This window comes from Myxocyprinus asiaticus, chromosome 4, assembly GCF_019703515.2.
Source record: "Myxocyprinus asiaticus isolate MX2 ecotype Aquarium Trade chromosome 4, UBuf_Myxa_2, whole genome shotgun sequence".
NCBI lineage: Eukaryota > Metazoa > Chordata > Actinopteri > Cypriniformes > Catostomidae > Myxocyprinus > Myxocyprinus asiaticus.
The window spans coordinates 44,821,963-44,840,454 of record NC_059347.1 but is presented as its reverse complement, the minus strand read 5'-3'; the positions used below and the strand labels follow the sequence as shown (position 1 = coordinate 44,840,454).

Here is an 18,492-nt window from a genome sequence, read left to right as displayed (position 1 = left end):
CCAGTCGATCAACTGATGTCTTCTGAAGCAAATCGATAGGCTTGTGTAAAAAATAAATCAATAATTAAAACTTTATTAACTTTAAAAATATCGATTCCTGCCAGCAGTCATGAGTAGTTACGTCAAGATAAGCAGTTTGCGCCATGGCCCATTGTGATTATTAATCCCCGTAAAGCAGTGATATAAATAAATAGTCTGTATGTGCTGTGCACTTCAGAGTGCTTTCTGTCTCAGTCATCTCACACACACAAGAGTGCACATGATGATCATGATGAGATGTTTTCTGCGTATAAGCGGCCGATTCTACACATTCGTTTTGAAGCGTGCATCACTTGCAGATTATTTATTTATTCAATTAAATAAGAGACTTTTTTTAGAATAATTATCACACTAGGACATATAACAATTTTAATTTGATGAACTGTACAATCAAACATACCTTTTTGTCCAAATATGTCATATTCTACGACATTCTGCGTTTTATTGCAAATGCCATTTTTACGACTAGATTGACTAGATAGATAACGTTTTTTTCCACCATTAACTGCGGTATACGCTGACTCCAATCGTTGAATTATTGACAATTAAATTCACATCCCAAAGTATTAAGGCCGAATTACCAAGCTGCCAACCCAGTGTGAACGATGTTTTTTTTTTTTTTTTTAAATCAGTGGTCCGACTGTCATTGTTGTCTAAAGTTTATAACTCACAGGGATGCAAACTCATGAGGGGCGAAAAAGTTGAGACACTGATCCACAAACATATAATTTTTTTTAAAGAATACACTAAAAGCACCAACTTAAGTTATTTTAATGATTCAAGTATAGAAAATTATCAGCACAATTGTGCAGAATTAGCTGTAAAAAATAAAGGGTATTTTGGTGTGGCTTGCTTCTGTTTCACAAATGTGTTCAGTTCATTAATTGATTCGTTTTGTGACCCCTTCTGGAGATGTCACTAGGTGGTGTCAAATGAGCATCTTATGTGCAATGAGTGAGTCAGTGAATCATTTTGAGATATTCATGATCGAAATCTGCCAAGAGACTTTTTAGTACTTAAGCACTATAAGAAAAAAGCAGGTCCTTAATTTCCATTCAGTTTGTGAACTGCTAAGCATGACTTTTCATCCAAAAAAAGACAACAAGAGTTTAATCATGAGTATCAATAATGTCCTTATCTTCTCTTTATTAAAATGTACATGTCAAAATTACTGACTTCAGTAGAATGTTTAAGCATTCTAAGAACAAAGAAGATCTATTGTATCATTTTCCTACAGTATTTAAACTGTAGAGCATTACTTTTATCAGAAAAGATAACAATAATTGCCTAATAATAATAATTTAGAGTTTCAATTATGTCCTTTGGTCATTGTAAAGTGCATTTCACATGAGTTGAGTCGAGGTGTCAATGCTCATAAGCGTGGAGGGCAAATTTTATGAGCTTGCCACGCAAGAAAGCGGGAAGTGTGCACAATAAACATTGAAAACATGTATTTGGAAGAGAAAGAATATGGCAATTGCTTTGATTGCAGAAAGTAAAAAGAGTCCTCGTTTAGGTCTTAGCATTTTTTTGTTTTGGTGAATGTAATTACTGTAGTTCAATAACTGGGGTCTCTGGATACTCGGAAACGACAAGGTAATTAATTATAATTAATTCTGAGAAATTCATAAATATATCTCATCATAAATTATCTCTTCATATATCTCTTCATAAATTTGGACAGTTTTAAAATAAGTCATCATTTGTGTGAGGCAAAAACGCGTGAAAAACACTTTGGTGTGAAGTTGGAGTCGAGGATGCACTGAAGCGTCCCTTCATAGACTTCAGTGTATTTTTCAACAGGGGTTTTAAAACTGGCATCCGGGGACCCGCAGGGGTCAAAAGGGGGTGCTAGTGGGTCTACGGAAAATGTTTTTGAAAAAAGTGTAAAACGTTTTTAAAAGTAAACATTCACCTAAATAAATGTTATTTGTTAAAAAGAAAAACAAAGAAAATGTTTTTCTTCAGGTTTATGCATTCGACTAATAGGCTAGTAAGGTTATAAAATATATATATATATTATGTTTAATACAAACTAAATATTTTTAGATAATATTTTATCTATTTATTTTGGCCTAATTACAATGACAAATGTAAAAGCTAGTTATATAATTTGCAAAACATTACAAACATATTTTCATGTTTTGGTAATTCAAATACTATTAATTATGCAAAAACTCAGTAAATGAGTCAGATGTTAATTCAGTAACCATTAAGAAGGAGAAAGTAATTTTGTTTGAATGATTGAAGCGGATTCAAACAGGTAAATGAGTCATTTGAATGATTCATTAAAACAACTGTATCATAAGAGTCACTGGTCAAGCTTGTTTTTACACTGCATCATTGAAAAGACATAAGGCAGGGGATATCAATATTTAAAGACTGAACACACTGCATGAGGACAGAAAAATAACAGAACTAAAAATTGAGAAGAGATATCCAGGGTTCTAACACCTTTTGTCCTATGAGATATTTCCAAGAATTTTCTCATTTTTACATTTCATATTTCCACATTTTTAATGGGAACCCTAGATATCAAATAATACATTGACACACAGACTTGACACACCGGACAGATTCCAGTTCAACCACAGAGATGACAACCAGCCACTTCAACACCACATGACCCAGCTCATTAAGGAGAGAAAGCAGAAAAAAACAGGAAGAGGTGAGGAAAAGCTGTAACAATAGGAAAGAAAGAGAGGAGGAGACAAATGGTAAAGGACAAAGGGGCAGAAGAGAAGGAGCAAAACCAGACAGACAGACCAAAAGTGAGAAAACGAAGGAGAGAAAGGAAGTGCATAAGGGAGAGCGAGATAATCCCATTTTGAGACTTTAGTCTGGAGTGAATGACTGTGCGGCTGGACAGATATTCAGCATGAGGATTCATGTCTCGTGCTATAACATCACAAAAGCTGGATTCACAATGCTCTCATGGAAGAGCGATGACTATTCTCTCCTTCACTTCTTTTACTCTTCCCTCTCTCCTCTTCTTCCTTCTTTTTCCTCCTTTCCTAACAGTTTTATAATCAATTAGGAGTGTTGTAGAATCCAGGCTGAGTGTGTAACCAAGCATACAGAGTCTCTCAACTGTAAAGTGAGTCTCCCTATGGGCTGAAACACACACACAGACACTGGCACAACCCAAGCAAAAGGCAAAGACTAATAAACAGCTATAATGCAGATCAACTCAAGTAAATGAAAAAAACAAAAAAACAAAAACAAATGGAGATTAAGACTCACATGCATGTTTTCACTCTCACTCTAATACATACACACACACACACACGCACACACACACACATATGAAGCTCATGCAAATCACACAGTGTAAAGCCCAGTGGAAAGATATGAAAAAAAGCAAGGAGCGCTGGATAGCAGGAGGAGAGATGGATGGAGTTATGAAGAAGAGAGAGAAAGAGAGGGAGATAGATACACCATCTGTCAGATTGTACTAAATCAGGTCAGGCGGGAGTGTGTGTGTGAGATTATAAAACACGAGACATGGCATAGAGGTACACACACCCACAATTTTCAAACAACATATAAGGTCACACACAAGGGAAACTTTGCCATATTCTAATTACTTTACAGTAATAATTAATAACACTAAAAAACACCTGAACATGACAGAAGAAACTGCACTGAACCACAGCAGGAAAATAATTCACAAATCATTTATATTGTAAACATATCATATAGACCATACTTTAAGCACATTTAAATCATAAAAACGCTCTACAGAAAATTAACAAAACATTAAAAGGATTAGTTCACCCAAAAATGAAAATTTGCTGATAATTTACTCACCCTCAGGCCATCCAAGATGTATCTGAGTTTCTTTCTTCATCAAAACAGAATTTAAGTCTTTTAGGATTTCATTTCAGGCCTCCTCCTCTAAACAATGCAAGTGAATGTCCTCCATTTTTTGACGGTCCAAGATGCATATTAAGGATGCATCAAAATAATCCACACGATCCAGTCGACAAATAATGTTCTTCTGAACGCAAACGATTGATTATTTTTAGAAACAAAACAATACTTGTATACTTTTTAACTACAAATGCTTCCATACATCTCTGTGACGTGCGCTCATGAGAGGGATGACGTAAGCTCGTTGGTAAGGCCACGCGTCACGTGGAGGAGGAGTCAGTAAGCGCGTCATTGTTTACAATAGAAACTTGCAGAGCACAGAACAAGTGCCGTTCACAAACCAAAACAGTCCAAAACAATTTCAAAACAATATAAAATAATTAAAAAAAAAACTTCCAAATAATAATAATTAAAAAAAAAAAAACAATGTAAACAATGACGCGCTTCCCGACTCCTCATCCACGTAACGCGTGACCTTACCAACGAGCTTATGTCATCCCTCTCGTGAGCGTACATCACAGAGATGAATGGAAGCGAACTTTTGTAGTTAAAAAGTATACAAGTATTGTTTTGTTTCTCAAAATAATCAATCGTATGCATTCAGAAGAACTTTATTGATCGACTGGAGTCGTGTGGATTATTTTGATGCACCCTAAATATGCATTTTGGACCATCAAAAAATGGAGTACATTCACTTGCATTGTTTAGAGGAGGAGGCCTGAAATGAAATCCTGAAAGTCTTAAATTCTGTTCTGATGAAGAAAGAAACTCAGATACATCTTGGATAGCCTGAGGGTGAGTAAATTATCAGCAAATTTTCATTTTTGGGTGAACTTATCCTTTAACTACAAAATATACACAAAACCAACTGCACAGTTATACAAACGTCACATGACTTTTTATTTTTAAACCCAATCTTAAACATCTATCCGAGCTGGAAACATGCTAAAATATTACTTACACACAGGAAAGAGCCCTCCTTCTCATCTTCTTCGCTTGGAAGAGATTCAACCCTCAGTTAAAAATCCACAAAGAGCACGAGCGAATGGAGGGAGTGAGAGAGAGAGAGCGTGCGTCTATGAGCTCATACTCATAAAAAGAAGAGGTCACTTCTGTCACTTCTGCGCTCCAGTCTATACTCAGAGAAAATGAATGAGCTTACTAAGAGACAGGAGAGAAAGACAGAGAGATAGGCATTGGGAAAAGACAGGGAGGGGGAGAGTACTGACAGTAGAGGAAAGATAGGAGGAAAAATAAGAGGAAGGGGAGAGAAAGAGAGAAAGAATACCAGAGAAACCAGTGAATAGTAACCATCGCCAGTTCATTCTAGACACTATTCTCAGAAGACTGACTTCAGCACCATGGACAGAGGAAAAGGAATGATATAATGAGAAAAAGAGAGAATGAGAGATGAAAGGCTAAATGAGAAAGTGTTTTCAACGTGATGTCAGGCGTGTTGCAGCGGGTGTGAAATGACGACAGGAACGTGAAGCAGTCCATTCTTGCTCTGTGATGTGCCCACTGAGGAATTCTGGTAATGAGTGTGAACTGATCAATCAACTACACTCTATCCGAGCATGACAGCTCATACTTAAAACAGAGGGAAATGTAAGAGGCTGATTTTCATGAAAGCAGTCAAGGAAATTCACATTTCACCCCACATTTAACCCCAAATCAATACAAAAACAAAATATGAAATTATATTTTGCATAACGAAAATGAAGCCTACATTTAGGATCATTAACAGTTTAATGGCCCACCCCCAACTTTGGGCATTTTGAGAGCTTCAATACATGACGGGGTCCCCTTATAGCGTACATGACGTCTTTATTTCATCTGAAATATTGGACATTGGCAACCATCCCATAATGGATATGGGCTTTTACTATCCCCATTAGATGCTGACCAACAGTGGATTTTGCCGATACAGATAACTAAGGTGGTGGGAAAAGACCAATAACCGATTCATTGGCCGATAGTTTTTAAAATGATTACCTAATCAAAATAACAGAATACGCATTGAAGTGAGGTTAAAAATATGGATGAATATGGTGAAGATTTATATACAGCAAATCCCCACAAGGTGTCAATGATGGTTTTTATTTCACCACTAGAAGCCACTGTGTTACTGTTGAACAAAGTCATTCTGACTCCTCCAGCACCAGCCACAGAGGAACAGAAAAAAACTACTGCATAGATTTCTGCAGATAATCAGTTGCTCCAAAAAGCAACTATCGGCACAGATTTATCTGTAAAACCAATTTATTGGTCAACCTTTGGATTATCATTTTTCAATGATGATTCTTATTACTTTAACACAGTACAGTGTATTAAAGTTTACAAAAAAGATGCAGCTGCACAATGGTTTTTAAAATGAAAGGCAGTCCCAAAGTAGTATGATGTATAATATTTTTTTTTTTCATACTGCGGTAATGGGAATATCATAATAACCATCTTTTTTTGCATTGTGGTATTCAAAAATGGGGATTAAAATGTGCATAACTGCCATTAAAGTATTGTCAATGTAAGAAATCTTAAAGGAATATGCTGGGTTCAATACAAATTAAACTCAATCAACAGCATTTGTGGCATAATATTTATTACCACTAAAATTTATTTAGACTTGTCCCTCCTTTTCTTAAAAAAAAGCAAAAATCGAGGTTATAATGAGGCCAATGGGGGGCAATTTTTGAGGATTAAAAGGCAGAAATGTGAAGCTTATAATTTTATAAAAGCACATACATTAATTCTTCTTTTAAAACTTGTGGATTATTTGAACTTTAAATACTTGTTTTTATGGTCGTTTCAGGGTTTTACATTTACGATTTTACAGATTTACATGAGTGCCTCACAGTAACCCAGATTTTTGCTTTTTTTTAAAGAAAAGGAGGGACGAGTCTAAATTATTTTTTGTTTTAGAGTTTGTGTACTCGAGTTCAGACTCTTACTCAATTTCAAGTCACCAGATACATTTTAATGGACTTGGACTTTGGGACTCCCAAGTCCAGTTGAGTCCATGACATTTGTGATACAATGAAAAAAAAAAAAAAAAAATTACAAAACAGAAATAAATGAACATCTCTGTCTGCGTGCAGCTGTAGCACGTTCTGACGTCATAGATATAGCCAGAGTTTAAGCAAACACACACACACACACACACACACATCCACACGTGCAGAGCGGTACACTCATCAGTCAACGGAGACTGCTGTATAACGTCGATTACTGAGGTGGCTGGCACAACAAACACATAAGGACAGGTATGTAGCCAATGTACTAGAAACTAAACCAGGCAGTTTTGCACAGCACGGGACCTGACAACTGGTAAAATCGCACGCGGCGTTTGTGCAGTCAATAGGGTGGGTGATTAAGTCAAGTCACCCATATCATGTCTCTCACAGTTTTCTAAAAACAAAATATAAAAATAAAAAATCTGAAAAATATTATTAATATTGGGCTATTAAGTCTTTTTAGGCGTAATGTATCTATACGTGTAGGCTTCTGTAGTCTCTTGTGGTCCACATAGTGTTGTCAGCTTGAACTGGTTATGTAACTGAGATGTGGGGACTGTATTTTTAATTTTAGGTTCCATTGTTGTGAATTTTGTGTTAAAATGTGTACCTGGCATGACAAGTCTTTTCATAATTACACAAGCAATATGAAATTATATGGATATAATAGGCTACATGGAATTTCAACATTAAAAAAGCTAAATTGCGGTTAAATCAAAACAAAATATTAAATAAAATATACATTTTCACAAACTATACATTGCAGAAGTCTGCATACCCCTTTTGTTTTAGGCCTATAAGTTTTCACACCCCTTTAAGAATGTATACAAATATAAGAGATAAAAGATCATATATTTTATGTAGTACTGACCTTCAAAAGCTACATTACACAAAATTTACTGTAATTTACACAAATCATCCTGTTCAAAAGTTTGCATGTTCTTGTATTGCCTTCTTGAGCATCAATGAATATCTGCACCTTTTGTAATAGTTGTGTATGAGTCCATCAATTGTCCTAAGTGTCAAAAGCTGGATGTCTATATCATTTAGCCACCGTTGAGAAGAACTCAAATGTGACTAATCCTTTTAGAACTAAGGGAATGTAAAGTTTTGAACCGGATCATTTGTTTAAATTCAGTTACTATTTTGTCTAGTGGAATATATGTGAGTATCTGTTGACAAGTAGCTTCTTCAAGGTAGTACTAAATAAATTTGTATGATCCCTCTTATTTTTTTTTTAAACGATAACACACAGACGCATCAGGGTTTTAGGTGCACAAGCAGTGCACAGAACTGCCCCGCAGTGTGCAGTTTTCAGTGAATTAACTAGACAATCATGTTCATGTCAAATGGCCCTAATATTAGCAGTGGGCTTTTCCAGTGTTTTCGCAGTCAAGACATGAGATGTAACTTCTCAGCGAGTGCTAATTACTACTGTGTTGAACTAGTTGGCAGATAGAGACTAAGAAAGAAATCTCAGACTATTATTTATTTAGATAGGGATAATTTGAGATAAAACAAAACTAAACTGAATGTACAAATTGAAAATTAAGTAGAAGTAAAAACGAAATTAAAATTTGAAACGATAATAACCCTGGTTGTAATGACTAATGCAGCTTTCACTTTCTTTAGTCTATGTTTGAGTGGAGGGGGAAAAAGCAACAAATAACTGTAATGTCAACAGAACGCAATAAGAAGTGTGTTGAAGGACAGTTTTGTCAACATACACCAAAGCAAATGCTTTCATTATGCGTCAAGGACCCCTCTGTCAAGCTCCTGAAGTTTGCAGATGACACTACTGTCATCGGCCTCATCCAAGATGACGATGAGTCTGCATACAGAAGGGAGGTTGAACGGCTGGCTCACTGGTGTAGTCAAAACAACCTGGAGCTGAACACGCTCAAAACGGTGGAGATGATTGTGGACTTTAGGAGGAACACCCCAATATTGACCCCCCTCACCATTCTAAACAGCACTGTGGCAGCAGTGGAGTCATTCAGGTTCCTGGGCACTACCATCTCACAGGACCTGAAGTGGGAGACCCACATTGACTCCATTGTGAAAAAGGCCCAGCTGACGTTGTACTTCCTTCGTCAGTTGAGAAAGTTCAACCTGCCACAGGCGCTGCTGATACAGTTCTACTAAGCAGTCACTGAGTCTGTCCTCTGCACTTCAATAACTGTCTGGTTTAGTGCAGCTATGAAATCGGATATCAGAAGACTACAAAGGACAGTTCGGACTGCTGAGTGGATTATTGGTTCCCTTCAAGAACTGTACACTTCCAGAGTGAGCAAAAGGGCTGGTAAAATCACTCTGGCCCCACTCAACCAGCCCACTACATTTCTAAACTGTTGCCTTCTGGCAGACACTACAGAGCACTGAGCACCAGAACCATCAGGCACAGGAACAGTTTTTTCCCTCAGGATAACAATCTCATGAACAGTTAAAACTGTCCCATTGAGCAATAATTATGAGCAATACACAGTTTAATCTATTTATATTTATCCAACATACCATACTCTTCTGCCATTACATTCCCTTGCTTCTGTATATAACATATTTGGATTTGAATATTGTACATACATATACATATACACTACCAGTCAAAAGTTTAGGGTCAAAACTATGGAAGAACAGAAATGGAACTATAGGAATTGTGTTGTGACTAAAAAAATCCAAAATAAATAAAAACTATGTTATATTTTAGCATCTTCAAAGTAGTCACCCTTTGCCTAGAATTTGCAGACATGTACTCTTGACATTTTCTCAACCAACTTCTTGAGGTATCACCCTGGGATGCTTTTTAAACAGTATTGAAGAAGTTCCATCAATACTGGGCACTTATTAGTTTTTCTTTATTATTCAGTCCAAGTCATCCAATTCAAAAACTTTTTTTGTTTTAAATAAAATTTTAGTTTTGTAATTAAATAAATTAATATGCTGGCACAATTATATTTTTATCTACAAAAATATTTCAAACATTTAAACATATGCCTTCAAATCAAAAGGTTTTTAAGATCATGAGAAACATTTCAGTCAAGTGACCCCATACTTTTGAACGGCAGTGTATATATACATATATATACTGTTTATATAAGTAATATCACATGAGCAAGAGTGCGATATGGCCCTACATCAGCACTGTTGTGATTCGGTTCTGGTGTGTTGTTATAACTCCATATAATTTTCTTTCTTTTTCTTAACACAAAGGAAGAAATTGTAAAAAAACAAAACAAAAACAAAAACCATTTGTGCTCAGTGATGTCATACAATGGCAGTTTATGGTGACTGCCTCTTCAAGCTTCGAAAGGACATAAGTATAATTCAGAAGTCTAATAAATTATTGTATGCAACTCATGACTTGTTCTGAAGGAATACAATAAGTCTTGTTGAGAAACAAACCGAAATCTGATGTATTATTAAGCGATACTCTTGACCAACCGTTGATTTCCTGTGCGTGTTCATGAGACAGACCGCACACGAGGTTTAGAGCTCCTGGCATGAGAGAAAACCCTTTAATATGGTGCGTTGCTAACTTGTTTCTCGGTGATTAATGACTGTTTATGCAATAATTGGTCATGAGTCCCTACTTTGTCCTGAAGTGAAACTGCCCACTTTTTTTGCCAATGTGTGAACGACTTGTAACGCAACTTAAAAAATTAGCCCTTCCCGGACTTCCAAAGTTGCCTATTAAAGCCTGTAGACTGATTTTCATGCAAAGGGAGCGGGTCACTTTTGCCGGGAAAATCCAAAGGATGTGACGTTTATGCGTGCTCCCAAGAGCCTTGCCTCAGACAGTAATAGCTTCTCTTCCACTATTCAACAGCGACAACAAACTGCAAAACTAGGTAACGGTATCTTAGAGATGGAATCCAGAAAACGGCCGGCTCCCAGCACAACACTGACTCCTACACAAACTCTGAGTGAGCCAAAAAAATAAATAAATAAATAAATAAAATTTACCTACTGAATCCCGTCTGGCTAAGCGGGAACGTTATCGCGTTCAAGCGAAAACTAGAGTGAACATCGGCAGGGCATTTGATTCCTGGAGGGATCTACGTTCAGTTTTGGGGTTCAAAACCGACCCTGAATTGGCGTTCTTCTTATTGGAAAGGTAAGCTTACATAACTACAATGTGAATTATAGTGCCATAAGGATTGATCTGTGTAATTTGTAGCTAAACTACAATAACACATTAAATTAATGCTAGACAATATTCAAGATAATGCAAAAAGACCCATTCATTAGTGTAATGTAACTTGGTTATACAGAAAATATATACATTCTATTATTATAAAACAATAGCGCCTCGATATATCAAAATGACAGTTGTGATGGAATCACATCAATACTGAAATGTGTCAACATATTTATAAAGTACAGTCTATTTTATAATCAGCTACTGTCATCATCCACCAAATTTAGCTAACAGCTATTGATAAAGCTGGCTGGCAAGCTAACACCGACATAGGCTATCGTATAAATGCAGTCAATGTATCATGCAAAGAAAAGTGATTACTTCAAACTACAGTCTCGCATAGTCAGACCTATATCCACACTTTGTTTTAGCCCTTTTCCAGCACTGGAGAGTCAAATATAACATGCAGTCTCAAAGTTTGTAGTAAAACAATCATAACTGTGTAATTTTAATTATGCTACCTCATTTATCAGCATGATGCCGGTGAATCACGTTGTCTCTATGTACGTTACGTCATTGTTTTGGTCGATGCTCGCTCGCTCGTGTCTCTGTGGAGTGTGTGCATGAGCGTGAGCATGAGCAACAGGTAGCTGGATGAAGTTCACTTAACAGCCACAGGTGTCATTAATAACAAGGGTTTCTGAATCTTACATACTGCACCTTTAAGAAAAATCCCCCAACTACTTTACATTCTTTGGTTTCCCAGCATCTTCTTCACATAGAGAGAGAGAGAGAGAGAGAGAGAGAGAGAGAGAGAGAGAGAGAGATGGAGCGTGTGCAATCACCTGTTGCCACTCCCAAGCAGAGATGCGGTCAGCTTTCTGAAGATCAGCTTTCTCAATGGAAAAATAGCCGTCCAAGCGGGGATATTTCTCCCTATTTCGCAGTAGCCTGTGTGCAAAAGACTTTCACTATAGAAACTGCAATCTCCTCCGCCATTTTAAACAGCATGTCCTCTCCAACGTTGAAAGTCCGGTAAGAGGTAAGCGCCTTGAGTTTGTGTAATTAATCAGTCTGTTGTGTCTCTCAGCTGTGATGAGCTGTAATGCTGAAGTTTTTCATTTAAAGCCTTTTAAAGCTATTTCCTAACTTTAGTAGTGTAGTAGTAATATGAGCGATCACGTAGAGCTGTTGTATGTAAACACTGACTGACGCGGATTCACTTCACTTCATCAACTGGCTCATATTACACACAAAAATGATCTTTTGCCACCACCTGCTGGCTAACATATGTAATGTAAAAAAAAAAATACATGTAAGGAGACACACATACAGTAGCTCTTAACACATCTGCACTGCTCTTTTACTTTAGTTTAAAATGGAATGAACACAAGCGGAGTGATACACACAGTGAAGAGTCCAAGTGATGATGGTGTGAGACCATCAGTACTCATGGAACGTCTCTCGTCCAATCAGATTCGAGGACCGGAACTAACTGTTGTATATACAGTTGTGCTCAAAATTTTGCATACCCTTGGAGAATTGGTAATATATGTACCATTTTTAAAGAAAACATGAGTGAGCAGGCAAAACACATTTCATTTATTTCTTATGGGATTCATATTCAACTGCATGTTTTAACAGAATGGCACAATCATAAAACAAAGCATGGCAACAATGAAAAAAAAATTAAATGACCCCTGTTCAAAAGTCTGCATACCCTTAGTTCTTAATACTGTGTATTGCCCCCTTTAGCATCAATGACAGACAATAGTTGTCTATGAGGCCCCAAATTCTTGCAGGTGGTATAGCTGCCCATTCGTCTTGGCAAAATGCCTCTTGGTCATGCAAAGTCTTTGGTCATCTTGCATGAACCACACGTTTGAGATCTCCCCAGAGTGGCTCGATGATATTAAGGTCAAGAGACTGTGATGGCCACTCCTTCACCTTTTTCTGCTGTAACCACTGGAGGGTCAGCTTGGCCTTATGCTTAGGGTCATTGACGTGCTGGAAAGTCCAAGAGCGTCCCATGTGCAGCTTTCATGCAGAAGAATGCAAATTGTCTGCCAGTATTTTCTGATAACATGCTGCATTCATCTTGCCATCAATTTTCACAAGATTCCCCATGCCTTTAGAGCTCACACACCCCTAAAACATCAGTGAGCCACCACTATGCTTCACAGTGGGGATGGTATTCTTTTCACTACAGGCCTTGTTGACCCCTCTCCAAACATAGCGCTTATGGTTGTGACCATAAAGCTCTATTTTGGTCTCGTCACTCCAAATTACAGTGTGCCAGAAGCTGTGAGGCGTGTCAAGGTGTTGTCGGGCATATTGTAACCAGGCTTTTTTGTGGCATTGGCGCAGTAAAGGCTTCTTTCTGGCAACTCGACTATGCAGCTCATTTTTGTTCAAGTATTGTTGTATTGTGCTCCTTGAAACAACCACGCCATCTTTTTCCAGAGCAGCCTGTATTTCTCCTGAGGTTACCTGTGTGTTTTTCTTTGTATCCTGAACAATTCCTCTGGCAGTTGTGGCTGAAATCTTTCTTGGTCTACCTGACCTTGACTTGGTATCAAGTGATCCCCGAATTTTCCACTTCTTAATAAGTGATTGAACAGTACTGACTTGCATTTTCAAGGCTTTGGATATCTTTTTATATCCTTTCCCATCTTTATAAAGTTCCATTACCTTGTTACACAGGTCTTTTGACAGTTCTTTTCTGCTCCCCATGGCTCAGTATCTAGCCTGCTCAGTGCATCCACGTGAGAGCTAACAAACTCATTGACTATTTATACACAGACACTAATTGCAATTTAAAAAGCCACAGGTGTGGGAAATTAACCTTTAATTGCCATTTAAACCTGTGTGTGTCATCTTGTGTGTCTGTAACAAGGCCAAACATTCAAGGGTATGTAAACTTTTGATGAGGGCCATGTGGGTGATTTCTGTTATCATTATGATTTAAAAAGGAGCCAAACAACTATTTGATGGCTTCATATGTTCACTATCCTTAAATAAAACTTTTTGCATGATCAGTCATATTTTCAAAACCAATGCCAAAATTTCACAATTTCTGCCAGGGTATGCAAACTTTTGAGCACAACTGTGTATATGTGTATATATATACAGTATGTATATATATATATATATTATATATTGTCCTATTGTGTATTCTATAAATACTTTTTCTATTCACTTTTTATTTTTATTACATTTTTCTTTATTATTATCTCTGTCTTGTTGCTGTATTCTTTGTGCACTGGAAGCTTCTGTCACCAAGACAAATTCCATGTATGTGTAAGCATACTTGGCAATAAAGCTCATTCTGATTCTGATATGAACTGCAACAGAGGTGTTTTTGTTACATTTGTTTTTCTATTAGTTGTGAAGGTTAAAATAAGCATAAAATATTGACGTCGAGTTTACGGTTTTGAATTCAGATTCATGAATGGATTCATTCTGACTCGACTCGGCCTGTTATGGACTTGGTCTCGAGTCCGACTCGGTTCGACTAAGGTGGACTTAAAAATAATTTTGTTGTGTTCTGCAGAAGAAAAGTCATGCACATCTGGGATGGCATGAGGGTGAGTAAATGATGAGAGAATTTTCATTTTGGGGTGAACTATTCCTTTAAGCGGCACCAAATGGAATAGCAAAAACACCATTTTAAATGGGTCCAAACAGTCCAGCCCCAAACTGACAACACTGAAGTTCATTACTGACCATTGATGTTAACATAGACTTGCTTTATGTGCACACAGAAATGTGAATGGATCACTTCTGTTTCAAAGAGAGTTGAGGTGGACTGACCAACAAACACAAATGACAGCATCAGCACTGTGCTCTGTGTCATTCATATACAAAGAAGTGAATCTGTCATTCATAAAACAGAAAGCTTTAGTTTGTTTGTGTGAGAGGAGAGAGTGGGCAGCATCTGTAATGGAATGAAGAGAGGGTGCTGCAGCACAGCCAGCATTTCATATGGACGAGACTCTGACATTCAAGAGAGAATAAAGAGAGAAATAAAAAAAGTGCTCTGTTGTCATATGACTGCTTGCTAGGTTCTCATGAGAACTGAATTTACGTGCCAAAACGAGCTCTTGCGCCCCCTTGTGCTGAACCAATAAAAAGCAGTGGCCATCCTGTTTTTCTCCTTTTTTGCCAGGACAGGATGTAATACATTGTATTACAGAATGTGACATTGTAGCATACACCCACATATATATATATATATATATATATATGGGTGTATTTCTAATTTCAAGCATTTAAATAAGCCTTTAGATGACAAGGTTTTAAAATGAGAAACCATGAGAAAAACAATTCAGTCATGTCCAAACTTTTACTGTCCAAATTCTAGCTTATAAATGTTAATTTGGCTAACAGGATAAAAACGTTACTCACTAATGAATAATTATTAAATAAATATTACATATTTAAATAATTTATATTTATTTAATCCTAATGAAATAAAGTCTCATTTGTGTACATAAAATATAATAATATATTTCAATGTAAAAATGTGGTTATCATATACAGTGCTGAATACAGAATTCACAAGTTTTGCCCAAAAGTACAGGCCATCTGCTTTAGGAGCTCACCGTGCCATGACATCTGTATATGTGTGTGTAGATGAGGGCTTCAGGTCTCAAATATAGGACAGCACATGACAAGCACAGCACTGTAACATGGAAAACGTTCTGACCCTCTCTGACCTAGACAACACACCGAGTGTATGTCCTGTGTGATTACATTTAGAGCCTGAGCAACATGTTTAGATAAAGCTACAGAAAGCCCTGGAATGGCAGTGGTGATTTACACACACACACACACACACACACACACACACACACACACACACACACACACACACACACTTGAACTCAGAAGTTTACATACACTTAGGTTGAAGTCATTCAAACTCTAACCACTCCACAGATTTATAAAATGATAAAGTCATTAACCACTCCACAGATTTCATATTAGCAAACTAGCAGCTTGGAAAATTCCAGAAAATGATGTCAAGCCTTTAGACAATTAGCCAATTAGCTTCTGATAGTAGGTGTACTGAATTGGAGGTGTTCCTGTGGATGTATTTTAAGGCCTCCCTTCAAACTCAGTGCTTCTTTACTTGACATCATGGGAAAATCAAAAGAAATCAGCCAAGACCTCAGAAAAAAAAAATTGTGGACCTCCACAAGTCTGGTTCATCCTTGGGAGCAATTTTCAAATGCCTGAAGGTACCATGTTCATCTGTACAAACAATAGTACGCAAGTATAAACACCATGGGACCATGCAGCCATCATACTGCTCAGGAAGGAGATGCATTCTGTCTCCTAGAGATAAACGTAGTTTGGTGCAAAAAGTGCAGATCAATCCTGGAACAACAGCAAAGGACCTTGTGAAGATGCTGGAGGAACAGGTAGACAAGTATCTATATCCACAGTAAAACAAGTCCTATATCGACATAACCTGAAAGGCTGCTCAGCAAGGAATAAGCCAATGCTCCAAAACCTCCATAAAAAAGCCATATTACAGTTTGCAAGTGCACATGGGGACAAAGATCTTACTTTTTGGAGAAATTTCCTCTGGTCTGATGAAACAAAAATTGAATTTTTTGGCCATAATGACCATTGTTATATTTGGAGGAAAAAGGATGAAGCCTGCAAGCTGAAGAACATCATCCCAACCATGAAGCATGGGGGTGGCAGCATCATGTTGCGGGGGGTGCTTTTCTGCAGAAGGGACTGGTGCACTTCACAAAATAGATGGCATCATGAGGAAAGAAAATTATGTGGATATATTGAAGTAAAATCTCAAGATATCAGCCAGGAAGTTAAAACTCAAATGGGTCTTCCAAATAGACAATGACCCCAAGCATACCTCCAAAGTTGTGGCAAAATGGCTTAAGGATAACAAAGTCAAGGTATTGGAGTTGCCATCACAAAGCCCTGACCTCAATCTGATAAAAAATTTGTAGGCAGAACTGAAAAAGGTTTGGAGGCCTCCTTGTTCACACATGCTAACTAAGTTACACCAGTTCTATCTGGAGGAATGGGCCAAAATTCCAGCAACTTTTTGTAAGAAGCCTGTGACGGCTACCCAAAACAGCTGACCCAAGTTAAACAATTTAAAGGCAATGCTACCAAATACTAACAAAGTGTATGTGAATGTGATGAAAGAAATAAAAGCTGAAATAAATCATTCTCTCTACTATTTTTCTGACATTTCAAATTCTTAAAATAAAGTAGTGATCCTAACTGACCTAAAACGGAATGTTTTCTACGACTAAATATCAGGAATTGTGAAAAACTGAGTTTAAATGTATTTGGCTAAGGTGTATATAAACTTCTGACTTCAACTGTATATATAATTGTAAGGAAGTAGATATGTGCCTCTGTAAACACATGCAATAGCATTCCTGATGAAAAAAAAAAAATAATAATAATAATAATAAAAACAGACACATTTGACTGCACTGAATGAGACTTACAGAACTATTTCATTCTAATTGCCATTTGCCTGCTCCACAGTATTTGATTAAAGCTGAAGTGTGTAATTTATTTGATGTTAAAATACTTTTCCTATCCCAGCTTATATGCAGAGACAGCTACAATGTATGATGATTCTCCACAAAGTGTAAACATTGTGGAGCTTTCAAAACATTCTTCTGTTTGGTTAAGCATACTGCCGGCATCAACATTTGCTCAACCAGTGGTGAGTCTGGGGCTGGACTTTCTAATGGACGACCATGGCAGACAGGGGAAGCCTGGGGAAACCTGCTTGAAACCAGTTAGCATTTTTGCAATATTGTTTGTCGATGCTACAGTAGTGGTGCAGAAGCTACACATTTCAGCCTTAATTACTGAAGATGTTTCTGTCTGACTCAGAGTTTCCTTTCAGAATAAAAAAAAATAAAACATTGTGATAGCAAGAGGACTGTACACAGCTGGGTGGGGCTGCATCAGCTGTGCATAAGATCTCACATGAATTGGGATGTAAAGTTCAAACTGAGGTCTTAGTATCTACTGGTTAGTTTGTAACAAAGTCAGTGCTCAATTTGATTGCACCACCAGCTCTTAATGCAAAACTTAGCTAGGTTGTAGGCTTTCCATAATGCAGCATGTAGTAGCATAATATGATGTATTTATCCAATAAGTAGCCTTCAGATTAGTAAAACAGAAGCCTTTCTTGCTACAGTCAGTGTTCAAACCTTTTTGTCTCACGTAACTGTCAGTGGTAATACATTAAATTACACTTCCATTGAAATAAGATACGTAACAAAAATAAATAGCTTATTATAGATAGCCTAGTAATATGCAAATAACAATATTCAGAAACTGAAATGAAAATTTACATTAATAAAGGACAATAAATAAATACTAATACGACAGACTGGAAAATTGACATTTATTAATTTTAATATC

The 18,492-nt window shown here is 37.1% G+C and overlaps 1 protein-coding gene across 4 annotated transcripts in view; it reads right to left on the bottom strand.

The window, feature by feature from the left end:
• Window positions 1-18,492, bottom strand: part of LOC127439957 (oxysterol-binding protein 2-like) — a 139,633-nt gene that overhangs the window by 90,011 nt on the left and 31,130 nt on the right. The window lies entirely within an intron of this gene.